Here is a 22,261-nt window from a genome sequence, read left to right as displayed (position 1 = left end):
CTGAGATCACTGCCTACACACCAATATTACACTTACTGGTTCAGGAATGAAATTTTACATTGTAGAGTGCACTGAAATAACAAATACATCATAAAAAGCATAACAGAATCCCTTTAAGCTTTACAGAAGAATTATAGTTATTGCTGAGCAGTACCTATGCTAACCGGTCTTGAGGTATCTCTCAGTACAGATCATGAAAAACCTAGGAAGATTTTCCTGCTATGTATTTTCAATTTATGACCCTGTTCAATTAGCCACCCTTGAAATTATGTCTTGACATTGCCTTCTCTGGCTTCTTGTAGTAAGATTAAATGACCCAATGTAGTAGGTGATAAGGAGCATTTAGACAGCAAGCCAATGAGACAAATGCAACTTAGAAAAGCCTACGGTTAGTGTCATACAGTTGTTTCTTTTCCACCTATAGAGATAATGCCAATCCTCTCCTATCCACCTTTTGTATGAGCAGGAACAGCATTCACTCAGTGTGTATGCTCATGTGCATTTTCTGAACTCCATCCATGTTCTCAGCCTGCTAGCAATGATAGAGTGCTCTGATTTCACCTTCCCTGGGCCAATGCTTAGTATATACTCACGGCTGCCCCTTCATGCCCCCAGTATTGACGTCAGGGTTGGCCTGGGCCAGGGTGGGTACACTGGACCTTGTTGGTTTCGGGTTAAGGATTATTTTTTTCGACCTGTTTATCTCTAAAACCTAGTCATAACGATAGCAGAGTTTAGTGATGTGATCATACTTACTGGGGTGGGGGGGATATATAACGAATTAGTACCCCACAGTCAATATGAGTTTTCTAGTCCATCAGAAAGGGTGGATTTTTCTAGTGTACTTGTACAAAGGTATATCATATTGTATATTTTTCTTTCTATTTCCACTCCTGCTCTCTTTTATTTTATTTATTTTTTTCAATGCAGCCTAGGTTACCGCTTGTTGTAGCAAAGCTCTGGGGTGTTAATATTGTTGACAATGGGATATAGCCCAAGAACAATAGGAGACGTGTGTCAGGTGTCTGTTATTTAAGAAGGCAAGATTTGTAAGCTAACTCTTCTACAAGATCAGTCTTGTAAACTATGAGCTCAGCGAGACTTGGCCTTGAAAACCTATAAGGAATTTCACTGTATGTTTTCATGATATACACCTGTTTTTAACATGAGCCAAATAATGACGACTTGTGTTCAAATGTCTTTTTCCTATTGTTGAATTAAAAATCTTTGACTTTAATTTAACGTTTTTAAATATATTATTGGGATCAGGCCTTAGAAAAGGAAACAGCCCTACCATTCCTGGGTGTCTCAGGAGTGTTGTGGGGCACAGTGGGCCCCGACTGATGTTCAATTTATGTATTTAGAATTCACAAAACAGCTCATAAATGTGGAGCTTTTTGATCCCAGCAACATCTAGTTATACCAAACAGGTATTCATTATGGATTGCATTAAAAGTTTTACTGTAATGTGCTTTGAGTCCCTTTGCAATTTGTTGTGAGTATTAGTTTGCCCAGCATACTTCTCTGATGAATTGCTTGCAAGTGAACATGGTAACTATCCTGGATGTCCTTCCTTTAAATATTCAGAAGGGGGTTTTTACAGTGAGAGCTGTAAAGATGTGGAATTCTGTCCCTGAATCAGTTGTACAGGCTGATACATTAGATAGCTTTAAGAAGGGGTTGGATGGCTTTTTAGCAAGTGAGTGAATACAGAGTTATGGAAGATAGCTCATAGTACAAGTTGATCCAGGGACTGGTCTGATTGCCATTTTGGAGTCAGGAAGGAATTTTTCCCCCTCTGAGGCAATTGGAGAGGCTTCAAATGGGGTTTTTTTTGCCTTCCTCTGGATCAACTAGCAGTTAGGCAGATTAAAACAGATTCAAAAGTTTGAACTTGATGGATGTGTGTCTTTTTTTAACCTAACTTACTATGTTATATAGCGCAGTTAATATTTCAACTCTCCATTTACTGAGTCCAGTGCCTAAAATGTACCCATTAAAGGAGAACAAATGTATAATCATTTGGGATGCCAAAATGTTATGCAATCCCCTCACCCCCAGTGATTATAACTGCTTACATGATATACTAGGCCATCGATCCTATTTGCTGAAAACTACACCAGACTGGTGTACTTCTGTAAGGCCACCACGTTGCAATCTTCTGCTTCTTCTGTTCTTCTCTTCAGCCCCAGACCAGTGTGCATGGGTGGTATGTGAAAGCTGGCTTTTCACACATATGTGCACCTGCCTGGGACTTAAGACAATAAGAATCTAAAGAAGTTGCTGACTTACAAAAGCTCTTACAAAAGTACCCCAGTCCAGTGCTATCATTCTGGCACCCCTTTCCTTCTCCTTTAAACAGCAATTCTTTAAGTAGCTGCTGCAGTGTTAAATAAGTCTATAGAAGCACATTCTCTGTATGGTGTTGATTTATCCAAAAACAGTTGCTCAGCATGTCTGGGCAGAGATTAATAGATTGACAAACTGGCATTACTCTCCCAACTCAATAATGTTTTCCGTGTATGGGATGGGGGGCTCAGATATGTCGCTCAATTTACTGCTGTGTAAACTTTGTAGTTAAATTAGCAATTAGAGAAGACTGTACAAAATAAAAAAGCATGCAATACAGATATCCAGATTTAACAGTGTAAAAGTTGTCCATTCAATTAAAAACATTTAGTCATTTGCAACATAGGTATCAGTCGACCACAAGATGGAGCTAGTCAGAAGCTCTCTATTATTGTTATAATGCAGTGCTCTGCCCTTACATTTAATATATCATTGTTCTTTTATAAAAGTGCGTCTAGATTCTTTTCAGAAAAGAAGCATTATACAGTTATGTCATATTGTACGCTAATTGCAGTTATTTATTGAGTGAAGTTTGCTCACATCCTAGTGTCCTTATCATGACTTTGAGGGAGAAGCTTAATAACCACATCTAACCTGCACTGGCACATTGGGCACAATCAGGGCTGTATTCATTTCACATTTAACAAAACAACAGAATTAGGTCTCATTTATGAACACAAAGTTGTGAATGTTTTGAAGCTGAAGATAAAGAAGCAGGGCTGACCGGCACTCAAACTGATCCACAAGACCAAAGATGCTCAGTTAACAGATAAATTTATTGGTAGAAAAATTTAAAATAAAGCTTCATCTCCATCCACCCTACGCGTTTCACACCCTTCAGGGTGCTTAGTCATGGGCTCGTGACTAAGCACCCTGAAGAGTGTGAAACGCGTAGGGTAGATTGAGATAAAGCTTTATTTTTAATTTTTCTACCAATAAATTTATCTTTTAACTGAGCATCTTTGGTCTTGTGGATCCGTTTGAGTGCCGGTCAGCCCTGCTTCTTTATCTTCTGCTGTACCGCTCCCCGAAGCTGGGGGTCTGGGGCTGGTGCACCCGGACCACTTTCACTGTTTGGTGAGTTACCTTACAATAAATTCTGGAGCACCTTGTTGTCCTCTAACCATTTGAAATGTTTTGAAGCTCACAAAGATTTTTTGCAGCATTATTGCACCAGATCAGCCTGCTCTAATGAGTTTTGCTCCATGCATGGCACAGTGGAAGCAAGGGAGCCCTAAAATTAACAGCAGCCTTGAGCAGCACGAAATTCTAGGGATATATATATTTCCAAACATATGAATTACATGTTTACAAAATTATTTGTTTTGTTTTACAGCTGGATGATATTGTTATAAAGTATTTGATGTTTTCATTCTTCAAATCACTGGCAAAAACACAGTGAATACATTATATTATGTATACATATATATATATATATATATATATATACCATATATACCATATATATATAGAGAGATCCATGTAGAGCGAGTGCACACTGGAAACCTTTTAAAAATATATAATGTTTATTTAGAAAAAGTTTTAAACAGGCTAACTTTTCGGTCTCCTCCTAAGACCATTATCAAGTCTTAGGAGAAGACTGGCATGTTGGCCTGTTTTAAACTTTTTCTAAATAAACATTATGTATTTTTATAAAGGCTCCTGGTGTGCACTCACTCTACATGGATCTACATTTACACAATTTTTGTGAGTAGCACCGGAGTTAATTGTTAAGCTGAGTGGTGTGTGGTTGAACAATGACTCATATATATATATATATATATATATGTCATATATATCTATATCTATATCTATATCTATATATATATATATATATATATATATATATATATATATATATATATAGTCAACTACAAGAGGTCCTCTGCACTCAACCCATTATCAATATATTTAAGACAGCGACATTTTGTGCATACTGCTACTAGAAAATGCCTTACCCTTTAAACAACACAGGGATTGTTTGTCCATATATTGCAATATATTTAAGCTGGCCAACTACGTCAAAGTCATCCCATATCTGGCCAGTCCTACGCTTAATTTTCATCTGATTCATTAAGAATTCAATTGCTTAATTATACATTTTACAAAGGGACTAAGTTTTACCTGCAACTTACTAGCTGCTTTCAAAGTAAACCTCCATACTTGGCTGCCCTTTTATTAGACACCAGTGGGATCACCTGACTATAGCTGGGAAGGGTGGGAGCTACAACATGGAGCTGGTCACTGCTCCTGTATAAACTATAACAAACAAGGGAAAGTTGTGCTCACCACTATTTTTTAAAACCATTAGACGGGGGTGCAATGAGGGTGTGACCACAAAATACATATAGTCAACTACAAGAGGCAGCCAAGTATGGAGGTTTACTTTGAAAGCAGCTAGTAAGTTGCAGGTAAAACTTAGTCCCTTTGTAAAATGTATAATTAAGCAATTGAATTCTTAATGAATCAGATGAAAATTAAGCGTAGGACTGGCCAGATATGGGATGACTTTGATGTAGTTGGCCAGCTTAAATATATTGCAATATATGGACAAACAATCCCTGTGTTGTTTAAAGGGTAAGGCATTTTTTAGTAGCAGTATGCACAAAATGTCGCTGTCTTAAATATATTGATAATGGGTTGAGTGCAGAAGACCTCTTGTAGTTGACTATATGTATTATGTGGTCACACCCTCATTGCACCCCCGCCTAATGGTTTTAAAAAATAGTGGTGAGCACAACTTTCCCTTGTTTGTTATAGATATATATATATAGATAGATAGATAGATAGATAGATAGATATAGATATAGATATATAACACCTACAAGTCAAAGCTAAGAACAAATCACAGTCTGTGCAACTCAGGAAGTATCACATACTCTACATTCAGAAGTCTGTGCTGACGTTTTTCAAAATAGTCTAGATGTGACTATATTATTTTGCATAGATTTCACCATACCCTATTTCAAAAGGCATATTTTGCTCCTTCTTCAGATGTTCTTGTACCAATGCTTCTCAAACTGAAAATCCACCTTTACTTGTTGCACTTGTGTGTCCCCCTTTAACCCAGTAATGGCAGATAGGCAGAGCATATCAAAAGGTCCAAAATATTGCGTTCTGGTTTTTCGTGCCTTAACTTTCCATGAAGGAGTATAAAATAAATGAAACCGCAAAGGTGCTGATGCTGTAAATAACAGAGACGTGGGTGGAAACATTCTGTGAAACTGTCCTCCCTAACTACATCCAAACATGCCGTTTGATCTTCCTCAGACTGCACCATATTCTGGTAAGCACCATATGGGTATCTGAACTGGAACTGTATAAATATAACTGACAACAAGGTTTGCTTTCTCTATATTTTATTTAGCTGAAATTAGAAACGCTACTAAAAGCTTTTTAAGGCACAATATATCTAACATTTTCTCACTTATCAAGCACATGTATGGCATTCATTATCTAGAAACCTGTTCTCCAAAAAGCAGAAAGGCCATCTCCCATAGAGTCCATTTTAATTAAATAATTCACATTTTTAAAAACTATTTATTCTTTGTATCAGTAAGACCGTACCTTGTGCTTGATCTTTACAATATATAAGTAACCTGTATTACATAGTTAGTTACATAGTTAAATTGGGTTGAAAAAAGACAAAGTCCATCAAGTTCAAACCCCTCCAAATGAAAACCCAGCATCCATACACACACCCCTCCCTACTTTTAATTAAATTCTATATACCCATACCTATACTAACTATAGAGCTTAGTATCACAATAGCCTTTGATATTATGTCTGTCCAAAAAATCATCCAAGCCATTCTTAAAGGCATTAACTGAATCAGCCATCACAACATCACCCGGCAGTGCATTCCACAATCCAATTGGTTTTAATTAATGTTGCAATTATTAGTAGACTTCTTATCCTGTAAAACCCCAGGTCATTCTGGATAACAAGATAATAATGACAGAAAAAAGCACATGCATTCAAAAATTGCGTGTTTTTTATAGGAGTGAAATGGCAGTGCCTTATTTATTATGCCTGTTTATTATCCATGAGCACACAACAGTTGTATTTTATATGCAATGTTTTATTTAAACTGATAAACCAACTCATAAGCATATATCCTCAAGGTTCTTAAAGGGATACTGTCATGGAAAAAAACATTTTTTTCAAAATGAATCAGTTAATAGTGCTGCTCCAGCAGAATTCTGCACTGAAATCCATTTCTCAAAAGAGCAAACAGATTTCTTTATATTCAATTTTGAAATCTGACATGGGGCTAGACATTTTGTCAATTTCCCAGCTACCCCTGGTCATGTGACTTGTGCCTGCACTTTAGGAGAGAAATGCTTTCTGACAGGCTGCTGTTTTTCCTTCTCAATGTAACTGAATCAGTCTCAGTGGGACATGGGTTTTTACTATTGAGTGCTGTTCTTAGATCTACCAGGCAGCTGTTATCTTGTGTTAGGGAGCTGTTATCTGGTTACCTTCCCATTGTTCTTTTGTTTGGCTGCTGGGGGGGGAAAGGGAGGGGGGGTGATATCACTCCAACTTGCAGTACAGCAGTAAAGAGTGATTGAAATTTATCAGAGCACGTCACATGACTTGGGGCAGCTGGGAAATTGACAATATGTCTAACCCCATGTCAGATTTCAAAATTGAATATAAAAAAAATCTGTTTGCTCTTTTGAGAAATGGATTTCAGTGCAGAATTCTGCTGGAGCAGCACTATTAACTGATTCATTTTGAAAAAATTTTTTTTTCCATGACAGTATCCCTTTAAGAACCTTGAGGATATATGCTTATGAGTTGGTTTATCAGTTTAAATAAAACATTGCATATAAAATACAACTGTGTGCTCATGGATAATAAACAGGCATAATAAATATGGCACTGCCATTTCACTCCTATAAAAAGCACGCAATTTTTGAATGCATGTGCTTTTTTTCATTTTTCCCATGACAGTATCCCTTTCACTAGTATGTATAAAGCCTTCACTAGTGCAGTGTACCAGTTTACATATGATGGTTTCAGGAGCAATACTGGTCTTTGCCATATATTTGGAGATTTTTAGTAGCATTGAGCTCATTGAGAGGAAACTGGAAGGGGGAAATGTAATAAAATTTGCATTGAGAACAAATTTGCGAATAAAAATGTTCATGTTGCAATGTAATATTCTTATTAGGCTTTTATTGCATTGAGAATCTTAATTAGGGCTGGGCAAATTTTTTCGCCTTGTTTCGCAGCGGAAATGACGCCTATAGACTTGTATGGCGGTGTGTGTCCAAAAAAACGCCAAATTTCGCCGCGTGGCAAAAAATTTTTGCCGCCCATAGACTTTTTTTTTTGATGCCCATAGACTTTAATGGGCGTTGGCGACTAATCTTAATTGCACATTGCGAACCTTTAACACCTGCCTGAAGGTAGTGTAAACTTTTGATGTAAATGTAACAACTTTTTCATTAAGAAGTTTTATTACATACACTGCACACCATCACAAACTATAAACTTCTCACTATCCTACTGTCGTGTGAGGGGCAAAGTGTTTGTAAAGGCAAAATTGTTAACTTTGCGAACATCTATTCACATTGCAAACGATTTTTGCGTTATCGACCCATATTACATTTCCCCCATTAGTGTGGCTTACTGTATATTCAGAACATTTACACCTTTTATTTACAGCCACTTCCACAAGGGCCACCAAAAATGAGAGCCCATGATTAAGTGCCTTGGAGGGCCCGAAATGCGTAGGGCCAATGGAGATATTGTTCCTTTTTTAATGAATCTACAATAAATATATTTTTAACTTTTTTGTTTTTGGCACCCCTTGTGGAATTTTTCTGAGTGCCGGATACCCCTTTTTTTGTATGCTGCTGGTTTATCCGCTCCCTAAGCTGAGGGTCTGGGGCTGGTGCACCTGGACCAACAGTTCTAGGTGGTGAGTGATCAACATGCTTTGTGTCCAGTGCCCCTCTTTCTTTTTGGTGGTTTAAACTTTTATTTACAGCTTGCAAACATGTTCAGGAGTGTAAATAATGAAAATCACCACCGCAACAAAAATTTCATAGAGTTTATACAGTTGCTCTTAAAGGAGTGGTTCGCTTTTAAGTTATAGAATGCCTAAATTTAAGAAACTTTTTAATTGGTCTTCATTTTTTCTTTTTTATAGTTTCTGAATTATTTGCTTTCTTCTGTCTTTTTACAGCTTTCAAATGAGGGTCACTGACCCCCTCTAAAACAAATGTTCTGTAGATTACAAATGTATTGTTATTGCTACTTTGTTTTACTCATCTTTCTATTTGATGTTTTTTTCTTTTCATATCAATGCATGGAGCTGCTTTATAAAAAGCTATCGTAAATAACTCAAAGACCACAAATAATACAAAATGAGGACCAATTGCAAATTATCTCAGAATATCACTTTCTACTAGGGATGCACCGAATCCAGGATTCGGCCTTCTTCAGCAGGATTCGGATTCAGCCGAATCCTTCTGCCTGGCCGAACCGTATCCTAATTGCATATGCAAATTAGGGGAGCAAAATTTCGTGACTTTTTGTCACAAGACAAGGAAGTAAAAATGTTTTTTTCCTCTTCCCATCTCTAATTTGCATATGCAAATTAGGATTCAGATCGGTATTCGCCCGAATCTTTTGAGAAGGATTCGGGGGTTCAAAGTAGTGGATTCGGTACATCCATACTTTCTACATACTAAAAGTTAATGTAAAGATGAAAAACCCCTTTAATACCAACCCATTAAATGTGAAAATTGTTTCTAAAAGAGATATATAAACACACAGATTTTCTTTCAAATTTACTAGCAAAAACAATCCTGGTATATGAATTAATTCCAGTCCTTTAAAGAATGGTTGTCTGAATAATTACTTTCATGCCTTCAGGCTAAAGGACAAGCGTCTTGCCAACTCACACAAGGATGTATATTAAATACAGTACTGCTTTTCACATGGGCAGAATGTAGATGGTGGGGCTGGTAATGCCTATAGTCAAAGTATTTCACCTGGCTCACCTTATGCATAAGGTGCAACCAGGTATATTGTCGTTATCAGGAAACCCGTTATCAGGAAACCCGTTATCCTGAAAGCTCCAAATTATAGAAAAGGATTCTCCCATAGACTCCATTTTATCCAAATAATCAAAATTTTTTAAAAAAATTATTTCCTTTTTCTCTGTTATAATAAAAGAGTTCCTTATACTCGATCCAAACTAACATAATTAATCATTATTGGAAGCAAAACCAGCCTATTGGGTTTATTTGATGTTTAAATGATTTTCTAGTAGACTTAAGCGATGAATAACCACATTAAAGGTCCTGAGCATTCTAGATAACAGGTCCCATACCTGTATATAAAATCTAGACTAAATCTAGTTTATACACAAAGCAAGAGAGGAAAAATGTATCAGGAAACATTTCCAGTGTCTCAACCAGTTAATAAAATACATTTCTATTGTAATAATGTAAATCTGAGGACTCCAAGTAATATGCAGTGCATTATCACCATTACATTTAGTTGAAATGACTGGTTTCATTATTTCAGATTATATCCTGGTCCTTAGTCATTGGGTGTAAACTGCATCATCCCTTATATCACTTACTTTCATGAGGTTTTTTTTTTCTTAATTATATTAATAGTTCTCAGTGATGTCATCCAGTTTCCTGGTAGAGTTTTCTATAAGTTAGTGCCCTGTACTTTGTCAGAATGGAAAAAAGAGGGAAACTGGGGCAAGATGTGAGTTGTGGCCACAATAGCCACGGAGCACATCTATGATAACATATATTTCCCAGAATTTCAAAACACCTTGGTTTGCTGGAAGTGTTTACTCCAATGTGAGCTCTCTACATCACCAGAGCTGTCTTTTTTATGTTTGAATTCATGCTGTGTTCAATTTCAGTCAGGATGAGTTATTTAGAAACTGTGCGTGGTACATGCATCAACTGGTCATTTTAATTTTGCATTAGAAGGGAATTTTTTCATTACAGATGCTTGCCTAAAATGTTGTGTAGTTATAATTTAAAATGTCAAATTGTTATGAAATATATCACCTTAAAGGAGAAGTAATCCCTAAAAATGAATCGCTAAAATGTCATTGTATCAACCTAAAGTTTCAGCTTGTCAATAGCAGCAATGATCCAGGACTTCAAACTTGTCATAGGGGGTCACCATCTTGGACATGTTTGTCTCTGAGAGGGTACGGTTAGGGGCTGTCGCAAATTATTAAGCAGAAATGAGGTTGGCCTGTAATTTAAGCTGATGCTACAAGGCTGATTATTAAATTCTGGTGCTAATTGCTCTGGTGTCTGAGCTGACTTGTAGTAAATGATGTGTATTTAGTCCTGACCAGAGGAGCTGGCTCTTCTGTGCTGTGCCATACGCTGGTGTAACTGTTGTTTGGTTTCTCCCACATACAAATCAGAACACTCCTCACTGCACTGCATACACAATGTTACTCTTCCTGTGCTTTGGGGTTGGGTCTTTTGGGTGAACCAGTTGTTGCCTCAGTGTGTTGCTGGGTTTAAAGCAGAAAGGGATATGGTGTCTGTTAAAAATCCTGCTACGTTTTTCCGGCACCCCAGCTACATATGGGAGGACCAAGTTATTTTGCCTGTCCTGTTTTCCACCTTCACCTTTAGTCTTGGTGTTATTGCATCTCATTCTACTGGTTTTAACAAAGGCCCAATCTTCATGGCCCCTCTGAGATGTTCCATCTCTTTCAACTTAGCCTCTCTGCTGGTGGGGATTTTGTCTGCTCTGTGATGTAGGGTTTTGATAACCCCCAGTTTGTGGCCTAGTGGATGGTGGAAGTCAAACAGCAGGTAATGGTCTGTGTGGCGTATTGAGCAGGACAGAAGAGCCTGCTTCTCTGGTTGGGACTGGTGAAACGTCTTCAAGAAAAACACCAAGTCCAGTTGATTTGACTTATTTCTACAGATATACTATGGCCTGAATGAATGGGAATCTTCACAAATGTATATACAGTATTGGGAGTTGGTCCCTAAGCTCAGTAACTGACAGCAGCACTGAGTATGTGCAGTGAATCAGCATAAAAGAAGATGGGGAGCTACTGGGGCATTTAGGAGAGACAGATCTTTCCTGCTAAAGGGCTGTGGTTGTCTTGGACTAGTACAGAAGCCCAAAACATAATGTACAACATTTCTAGCTACTTCTTACGTTCGACTTTAGTTCTCCTTTAAGCAGCTACAATACTCATTTGTAATTTTTTTTTTCATTTTTTGCAATTTAAGCTATGCTGATCTACATCAGATTGTCGAAGACTCCACTAAAAGCCTTTGCAGCCATATAACCCCCCTCCAGCCCTCTTATCCAGTAGAAGTTGCAGGTGTCACAAAGTAAAGCTTATTATGCACGTTCCTATAAAATCCTATAAGACAACATATATGAGCTTGGCAATCACAACCTATGTCTATATACCATGGATGTTGGTGTTGTTGATTAAGCAGGTTTGAAAGGTTCATCTGTTGATGCACCATGTCTGCCAGTGCATGGTACACCAGGAGCTGCAGCACCTCTTCACTTCCTGTTCTCCCAGTTGATCACATACTGTAGAGGTATGACCACTTTTACAACTGCAGCAATGTGTCCTTCCTGCTATGGGGCCTATTTATAAAGCTGTGTAAAATAAGGGAGACAAAATTTGCCAGGCATCGTCATGTACAAAACAGAGTACTTATCTACTGGTTATTGGCAGCCATGTACCTCTGGCATAACTGTAAGCAGCAGCTTGAAAATGCTATGGGATTCTTTTTATGATCCACGTGGCAGCTAATGTTCCCAACAACACTACAAACTATAGTCAAATGGTAACTACCTCTTCTTCACTTCCCCTCAGATTTGTCTGTTTATACATTTTGCCCTGATAAATATATTTGTGGCTGCATAGCCCATTTTTATACAGCAGAAAAATATTCACATGCACACACTCTGATTTATAAAGCAGATTTGGTTTTAGTTTATAAATACAGATTAAGCTTTTCTCATTTCCATCTTTGGGTTGTTTGGGTTTTCCATTACTGTATATGGAACAAGCAAATCACTGACATTTGCACAGGAAACTAGCTGCAGTCCACAATAGTAATAACGAATATACATTTTCTAAATAAATGTTTTTAGTGACAAGGTTATTTCAAGGCTTCTTCTTTATCACACTGCAGCTGGTAAAGGGGAGAGGGATAGTTTTTAAGTGCCAGAATCAAGTGTTCCAGGCTTATGCAGCCACGGGGAAGGGGCTATATATTAACCAAGACATACTTTTTAGGAGTCTCTTTTAAGGTAGTACCTGGTTCTGCACATAAAGTTTGAAACTTAAGCTCTGGCTTCACCATGGTTGAAAAAGCTACGGTTTAACAGGTGAATGCAAAGGTGTAATTACAGATAATGGACAGAATATCATACAAGAATTTGGAAAGATTTATAAAAGTGTACTCCTGGAATCTCATCTTGCGGGTTAGCTAAAGTGCACATTTTTGGGCCCTTGTACACAGTGCCATGCAGATATCATAGATGTCTTACTGCAGACATGGCAATTTGGTTTATGGCATTGTCCTTATGTACAAATAAATGATATTTTAACAAAATGAATGAATAATAGGATTTACCAGTTTAAATTACTTGGCAGTAAACTAGGTAAAATCAGTGTTTTAATACAGGTATATGATCTATTTATGTGAGTTTTTTTTACTCCAATAAACTTGAATGTACTCACAACTCGAATGGTACCTTATTTATGAAAAAACTCTAACATCTAAAATTTGAACAATGTTACCGACCTAAAAACTAAATTTTAATTAAACAATTCGGATTGAGTTTTCCCCCGAAAAAAACTCTGTCAGGAAGGCTATTAGCTTCCTCAAATAAGTCAGCGGACCTCTGCCATCAACTTGTAGCAACTAGTCAACGTGTTACATATGCTAATTATGTCTATTATGTGTGGGTTTAAATTGATGTGTTACTCACTGATTTGACAAATGTATGCTTGACAAATGGATTTTTACCCCTGAAACGTTACACAATAAAGAAGCAAGGGTAGGTCACTGCTTTCAGTGCCAGTGTATCCTTTCTTCTACATGAACTCGACAGGTTTTAGGTGGCACCCTATTGAATTCTAGTTACTTCCAGGGTAGGGGGATGATAAATTTTGGACTCAAATTAAAACTTTGAATTCGAGTTGGTAGTTTTAAACTCGAAATTGTGAGTTTTGGCCAAAAAAAACGTGAAAATTTGAATTTACCATTCGAACCTTAGTAAATCTGCCTCTAAGCCTGCAAAAAAAACAATTTGGATAGCGAATACATTTCTGTTCACTTGTCAACTTTTAGCAAAAGAATGTAAAGCTCAGATATTACAGATACTACTTTTCTGTAAAGAAGAAATACTTTTCACAGGGACAAATCAGACCCACTTGGTGAAAATGTAATTCATTATTTAATTAAAGTATGTATTTTAGGAACAAATCATTTTTGTCAGTTGCAGAAATGTAATGCATTAACTGGGATGCAGAGCTTTTCTGGAAAGAGGGTCTTTCTGTAATTTGGATCATGAGACCCTACGTTAATAAAGGTAATTAAACAATAAAACCCAATAGGAATGTTTTGGTTCAAAATATGTTCACTTACATATCATCAAATACAAAGTATTTTTGTATTATTGTAGAGAAAAAAATTGAATTGTTGAATAAGAGTTGGTTTCTTAAACTGGTCTCTATGGAAGATGGCATACAGTACCTGTATTTTGAATCTTTCAGGAAAGTGGGTTTCAAGATAATAGATGAAACATCTATATTTTATTTAACATAAGTTGTTGTGGGGGATCTATTTGTATTTCATCGGTAGACATTACACCAAGTCTAACTGGACTGCAGCTCCCCACAAGCTCTCAAGTAGTAGCGTGGGTTGGGGGAGATTACTATACTATAGAGGAAGTAGACCCTGACCATGGGTGGGGTCTGCTTCCTCTATTGTTACTCCACTGTGTATTTTAAATTTGAACTCCACTATTTTTCTAATATATATATATATATATATATGTCTTGTCATATGACCAGCAAATGTTTACCATTATGAGTGCTAGAAATTATATATAAATATATATATATATATATATATATATATATAATATATATATATATATATATATATATATATATATATATGGTAATACATTCAATGTGGTTTTCCTTACTGATTATTACCTTACCTTGTAAGACTTATAGGATTCTGTGTGTTATTGTTAATAAAATTTGGCTTATTGATTTTGCATAAGCCTGTAAAATTATGTTTGTAAATAATATACAACATGCTTATGTGCTCAGTTCATTTGTGTCGGTTTTCTTTGTGAAAGTAAATTCCTTTTTGATTAATATTTGTCAAATTCTAACAAGACAATTCGGAAAGGGCATATGATGCCGTGTGCATTTTTGTCAGTCGTGCATGTATATGTGATATTAGGTGTAATCAGCTGTGTTATAGGCTTCTGTTACAGGTAATTATTAACATTTCACATATTCATCTTCCCATCTGTGCAGTATGAAAGTAATCATCTCTCTATTCTAGCACTTTTTGAGAGCCATGGGAATGCGACATCATTGTTTCTGAGTGGTTCATGTGCTACAGCAGTATTGCCACATTATTTGCAAAGGATTTTCTTTAGTAAAATACACAAAAGTGTTGATTTCATAGAACATGGTCAATATTTGGGACTTACTGGGATTCATGAAGGCACCCTGCCTTATACTTTGAACTCGCCATTAGTAAATATTAGATCATCTCAATAAATGTAGTTTTGTTGTAGGTCTTCCAAATTAAGGTGCTACAAATGAATTATTGTACTGATTGTCAGCTAACACTTTTCACTTTTATGGATAAAGTATACGTCCATAGTTTGTTTTTGTTTTTGTTTTTTTTTTGCATGTATCTGTGGTTCCTAGTTGCAGCTTTAAATATAAATAACCCGATTTTTAGTGCTAATATGGTAAATAATGGTACAGGTATGGGACTGGTTATACAGGAGTTGTTTCCGTAATTTGGATCTCCGTACCTTGTCTACTGAAAACTCATTTAAATATTTAAGTCCAATAGAATTATTTTGCCTCCAATAAGGAGTAATTCTATTTTAGTTGGCTCAAGTACAATATACTGTTTTGTTACAGAGAAAAATTAAATCATTTTTTTAAAAAAATTGGATTATTTGGATAAAATGGACTCTATTGGGAGATGGCCTTTCTATAATTCAGACAGAGTAGATAGATCCGATACACTCACGGTTTATTGAAACCCTTCCTGCAGTTTTCCGGTCAGTGCAAACTTTCTTTAAAGGTGGCCATACACGGATAGATCCGCTCGTTTGGCGATGTCGCCAAACGAGCGGATCTCCGTCCGATATGCCCACCTTGAGGTGGGCAATATCGGGCTGATCCGATCGTGGGGCCCTAGGGCCCAACGATCGGATCCTAGCGTTCGCCAAACGGGCGGTCGGATCGCGGGACCGCATCAACGAACAGATGCGGCCGCGATCCGACGGGATTTTTAACCCCATCCGATCGAGATCTGGCCGACTTTCGGCCAGATCTCGATCGGGGAAAGCCCGTCGGGGGCCCCCATACACGGGCCAATAAGCTGCCGACTTGGTCTGTCGGCAGCTTTTATCGGCCCGTGTATGGCCACCTTAAATCATGTGACTCAACATGAACTTAATCCGGAACAAATGTAGAATAAAATGCACGCTTATATCACTAACGAAGGGGGCAGGCGGCCCCTGAAACGTTTGATTTTGTACTCTGCATACATAAATACTTGGACATCAAATTGTAAGTGTGCATCTTTTTTCTACATTTCTATAATTCAGAGCATTGTGGGTAACAGGTTTCCGGATAATGGATCCCATACCTGTAATGTGCTAAAAAGTCACAAAGTATACACCTGATCTTATAACCTATAGCAACCATCAAGAAATTTGCTTTCAAATATGTGGGCATTACATTCTGTCTTCGGTTGCTATGAGTTATTAAAGCTGGTATACACTTTAAACTTTTATTACATTTAGGAGTTATTTAAGAGCACACCCCCAAGTGCAGGTAATCTATAATCTATACAGCAGTTCATTAAAGGGGTGGTTTGCCTTTACATTAACTTTAGTATGTTTTAGAATGGGTAATTCGAAGCAACTTTTCAATTGGTCATCATTATTTATTTGTTATTCCAGCTGTCAAATGGGAGATCCCATCTAAAAAGAAATTCTCTGTATATATATATATATATATATATATATATATATATATATATATATATATATATATATATATATATAGATATAGATATATATAGATATAGCTACTTTTCATGAATGACTCATCTTTCTGTTCAGACCCTCTTCTCTTTATATATCTCAGTCTCTTATGCAAATCAGTGCATGGTTGCTAGGATGATTTGGACTCTAGCAGCCAGATTGTTGAAATTGCAAACTGAAGAGCCGCTGAATAAAACGCTAAATAACTAAAGAGCCACAAATGGGAATGAAAACCAATTATATATTGTCTCAGAGTATCACTCTCTAAAAGTGAACAACCCCTTTAAAGGGATACTGTCATGGGAAAACATGTTTGTTTTTTTTCAAAACACATCAGTTAATAGTACGACTACAGAAGAATTCTGCATTGAAATCAGTTTCTCCAAAGAGCAAATATATTTTTTTTATATAATCTGACATGGGGCTAGCTAGACATATTGTCAAGTTTCCCAGCTGCCCACAGTCATGTGACTTGTGCTCTGATAAACTTCAGTCACTCTTTACTGATATACTGCAAGTTGGAGTTATATCACCCCCCCCCAGCAGCCTAACATCAGAACAATGGGAAGGTAACGAGATAGCAGCTCCCTAACACAAGAACAGTACTCAATAGTAAAAAGCCAAGTCCCACTGAGACACATTCAGTTACATTGAATAGGAGAAACAACAGCCTGCAAGAAAGCAGTTCCATCCTAAAGTGCTGGCACTTTCTGAAATCAAATGACCAGGCAAAATGACCTGAGATGGCTGCCTACACACCAATATTATAAATTTAAAAAAAATACACTTGCTGATTCAAGAATTAAATTTTATATTGTAGAGTGAATTATTTGCAGTGTAAACAGTGTAATTTAGAAATAAAAACAACACAAAAAAAATCATAACAGAATCCCTTTAAGGTGCGTGTGTTTAAACATACTTCCACATTGTTGGAAGTGGGTCCACAGTGCCTCTTTTGATAAATGGTGTGCAACTTCACCTATCAACTCTGGGGAATAGTGACAGTGGCTCCAGGCTTTACACAGCATGGTGTGTCATTAGGCTAGAGAACAAAGAAGGATCGGCACACAGGCATTCAAATTTGCAGTGTTACCTGCTCGTTTAATGTGCGGACTGTGTCATTAGGCAGCAGACTTGGGCCCAGTGAAGTGGATGCAAACTCTGTTTTGACTTGACACATCCCCACTTATGGACATGAGTATTTGAGGGAACAGTTTTGGCGGAACTTGGGAGTGTGGCCACAATTATAGGTTAAAAATGCTTTATAGAGGGTAAAATATGTTGATTTATGTGCACACTGCATTCATAAACTACACATTTTATTTTATTACCTTGTTAATATGTTCTAAAAATTAGGTGGAAAGCTTTTGGTGTCTTGTTTATTAGCATTAAATGCACTCATACTCAGGGATATTGAATATGTTTTGCTGCCTGTGCAGTTTCTACCCTGGGGGATGACACCCCTCCATAAATTTTATTGTGATTGCCTTGACCATGCTGGGTCAGGCAATAATAGGTCAGGTGATGACCACTCAAAAGGCAGTGATCAATTCTAAGAGAATATTGCCTAATCAATGTTGCCACTGGCAGGGTCCGGGTAACAACCATGTGGAGGAGCAATAGCAAGCATTTTGTTACCTGGCAAGCTGGTCATCTCTCAGGTGCCTTTAACCTAGGAGTCACATTTCAACATGTTCTGTTACAGCAGATTAGAGGTTGAGCCCATGGTGTATTACTTGCATAGCGGTTTGGTGGAATCCATGTTTTCATTATTTTTGTTCTACTACACCGTCCTTGCTGTTGTCTTTGTGCAGCAGGAGCCAATTAGAAACAAGTATACATTGTGATAAAGCATGATGTCACTCTTAAGCGCTATGTTTACTTGCAACGTCTGACTGGTATGGCACCGGTGATATAGTGATGAGATAATGTTCCAGATGTGTCTAAAATAAGTAAATCTTAATGTTCACTGTTTCTGAAGCCCTCGTGCCCAAGTTATACAGTTTAACTAGAAGTGGCTTTACAGGCCAATTTATGTTTTTGTTGTCTTTGGTGCTTTTGTATTGTTGCATTTTGAAGCAGGAATATTATATTTTTTTCTCTTAATATTCCCAGAATCGCCATATTGGTAACAGCTAATCTGATTAATTCTAAGTGAGTGAGCACAGAAAGCTAGTATAACAGCAAACAGTGATTTACCTCTAAAATATATTTTCAGCTTATTTCCTGGAACATTATATCAAGGAAATACTGCTGCTTATATTCATCTTGGGATTGTTATGTGAATTATAGATTTCAATAACCATAGTCTGAAAAGGCTTGTTTAATTTGTATTGCTTATATTTTATATAGTACTGAGTCACAAGGTGCATTGGACTACAGTGTGCATCATGGCTATAGAATGCTCACAGATCTGTGCAAAAATAAATATGTATGCTAAAACAAAACTATCCACAACATTATGTTAGGCCTATCTATATTTGTAATTTATGTTTATTTGTGACCCAGAAGTGCCTCATATATTTGTAAATGTTTCTAAGAGAACTTTATGCAGCACATTGAATGGTTTGATTTCTCTAGCTATGGATTTTTGTTAAATATGCTTTTCACTCATTTTATAGATCACTAAACGTGCCAAACTTATGGTTCTTCCTTCTGTCTTAATAACATATAGTCTTTGGTTTTTGTTATTTCTTGAGCTTAACAGCTGCTCTGTGTTTGATTTTTGTGTGATGTACTGTAGATATTTAGATTACCAGTGTACAACATAATGCAGTTCTGCTATCAAAACAGTATCATAAAGGGTGAAGGAGACTATGTGCACTGGTAACTATGTTGCTCGCAAGGACCAAACATGGAGTAGCTTTAGTTTCCCTGATTAGCAAACAATACCCATTCATTTTTCATAGTTAAACAATAAGCATATTCAACACAAGACCAATTCATTTAACTCTAGTTGCACCAGGGGAGTATACTGCACCTTTATGGAGACTACAGACTAATTTATTAAAGTGCAAATGTTTTTGACTGATTTGGGCAGTTGAACAGCTAGACCCCAGCAAATGGAATTCACTGTCAAGCAAAATAAATAATGGCACAAATTGCCTGTGTGTAAGAGCCCTAACTCAGGCTGTTCTACTTATGGCTAAATAATCATTACTAGGATGATCATTGCAATCATTGTTGCAGGACTTATTTCATAGTGAAGTGAGAAAGGAAATGCATTAAACTATCATGTATTAGTATTGCAGTAGTAAATAAAAAAGGTAGTTTTGGAAATTCTAACATTGATTTTAGACACCTATACCAAAACCTAGGTAGCTTTTGTTGTTCATTACTCATCATCTCTCTCCTGAAACCCCAATTGCCGTCATTTCAGGTCATGCTCATAACACCCTGATCATACCACAATTATGGCCTTATCATGCCCTTGGTCCACTCCTTCTGGGGATATGAATACTGGTGACTACTTTAAAATCTGGGTGAGACAACAGGTCTGTATGCAGAAAGGCACCACATACAGAAATAGTGTTGGTAAACTATGAGCTAAATTTGTAACTCACTTTTTTATTAGCACATGGAAGCAAGGGGCAGATTTTGTTCAAAATCACATTGTTCTTGCCGTTATACTTTTTTTGCATCAGTGATTTTCTAACTTGAACTTTCCGAGATATCAATCAAAAAATGTCAAAAACACGAATTTAAAAATTTGGCACCTAACACCTGGCAAGCATCTGTAAAAGTCAGTGGCAGGTGTATATAAAAAATTCAAGCTATTATAAGGTTTTTTTTTCAGGGGGGGGCGGGGGAATCATGATTTTGCAGAAAAAAAATCTTACTGTGATCAGGTTTTTTCCTGATTTAATGTCATGGGGGTTTTCTAATATCTGTTTTTTTCTTAAATATGTTGGAAATGGATACAAATACAGCGTTAATACATGTATGGGCTGCTTTATCTGGAAAGCAGTTATCCAAAAGTATCTGAATTACAAGAAGGCCATCTCTCGTAGACATTTTAAAAATAATTAAATTTTTTTTTACAAATGATTTACTTTTTCTCTGTAACAATAAAACAGTACTGTACCTTGTACTTGATCCCAACTAACATAAAATTAATCCTTATTGGAAGCAAAACAATCTTATTGAGATTATTTAATGTAGCAAATTTAAAGTATGGAGATGCAAATTACGGAAAGTTCCCTTATCCAGAAAACCCCAGGTCCTGAGCATTCTGGATAACAGGTCCCAGTACCTGTATTATATTTGGAAATCTGCCTCTCCATATGTGAAGAGAGTTCAAATGCAGAAATATTTTTTTCAGACAAAAAGATTGCTTTGTCATTTATACATTTTTTTCCTCTCCCATAGACACTCCATTTTAATCAAATAGTTCAAATTTTTTAAAATTATTTCCTTTTTCTCTGTAATTATACAGTACCTTGTACTTGATCCATACTAAGATATAATTAATCCTTATTGGGGGCAAAACATCCAATTGGGTTTATTTAATGTTTAAATTATTTTAAAAGATCCAAACTACAGACATAACCCTTATCAGGAAATCCCCAGGTCTCGAGCATTCTGGATAACATATCAGGGTCAGTCATGAGGTATTGTGGCACAGTTTCTGCTTAAAAATACTTATTAACTGCCCATCTAATTATGGGAAAGAAAAATGCTGATTTTAAAATTGCAATAACACTAATCCCTGGGTGAACAGAATACTATGGGGCAAATTTATCAAGGGTCGAATATCGAGGGTTAACTAACCCTCGATATTCGACTGGGAAATGAAAATCCTTCGACTTATAATATCGAAGTCGAAGGATTTTGCACAAATACTTTGATCGAACGATCGAAGCAATAATCGTTCGATCGAATGATTAAATCCTTCGAATCAAAGGATTTTAATCCAACGATCGAAGGATTATCCTTCGACCAAAAAAAGTTAGGCAAGCCTATGGGGACCTTCCCCATAGGCTAACATTGAGTTCAGTAGCTTTTAGGTGGGGAACTAGGGGGTCAAAGTTAGAGACAGTACTTCGACTATCAAATGGTCGAATAGTCGAACGATTTTTAGTTTGAATCATTCGATTCGAAGTCGAAGGTCGAAGTAGCCCATTCGATGGTCGAAGTAGCCAAAAAAACACTTCGAAATTCAAAGTTTTTTTTCTTCTATTCCTTCACTCGAACTTAATGAATGTGTATTGAAAAGTCAAGCAATTTTTTTATATTACTATTTGACACACTTTAGGGGGTTATTTATCAAAGTCCGAATTCATCTAGATTTTTTCTGCTACAAACTCTGTTCAAATCCGCTCTGGTTTTTTACACTTATTTATTATTTCATTTTCCCGAAAATTTGCTTTGCGGGAAAAAATCCGATTTTCAGGATATTTTCGGATTTTTCCATCCGATTTTCTGAAACTTTCACCCGAAAAGTTTGGGAGTTCTCCCATTTACTTATATGCAACCTCGACAGGTCTGAGACGCCGGATTTTCAGATTGTCGTTTCCATCCTCTGGGTTTTATAAATTCTGAAAAATTCGTGATTTTTTTAAAAGTCTGATTTTATAAAAAAAAAAAAAATTATATTACATTA

The 22,261-nt window shown here is 36.7% G+C and overlaps 1 protein-coding gene across 1 annotated transcript in view; it reads left to right on the top strand.

Moving 5' to 3' along the window:
* Window positions 1-22,261, top strand: part of ahi1.L (Abelson helper integration site 1 L homeolog) — a 98,614-nt gene that overhangs the window by 54,926 nt on the left and 21,427 nt on the right. The window lies entirely within an intron of this gene.

Source organism: Xenopus laevis, chromosome 5L (genome assembly GCF_017654675.1).
Source record: "Xenopus laevis strain J_2021 chromosome 5L, Xenopus_laevis_v10.1, whole genome shotgun sequence".
Taxonomy (NCBI): Eukaryota; Metazoa; Chordata; class Amphibia; order Anura; family Pipidae; genus Xenopus; species Xenopus laevis.
This window is presented reverse-complemented; position numbering and strand designations above follow the sequence as displayed.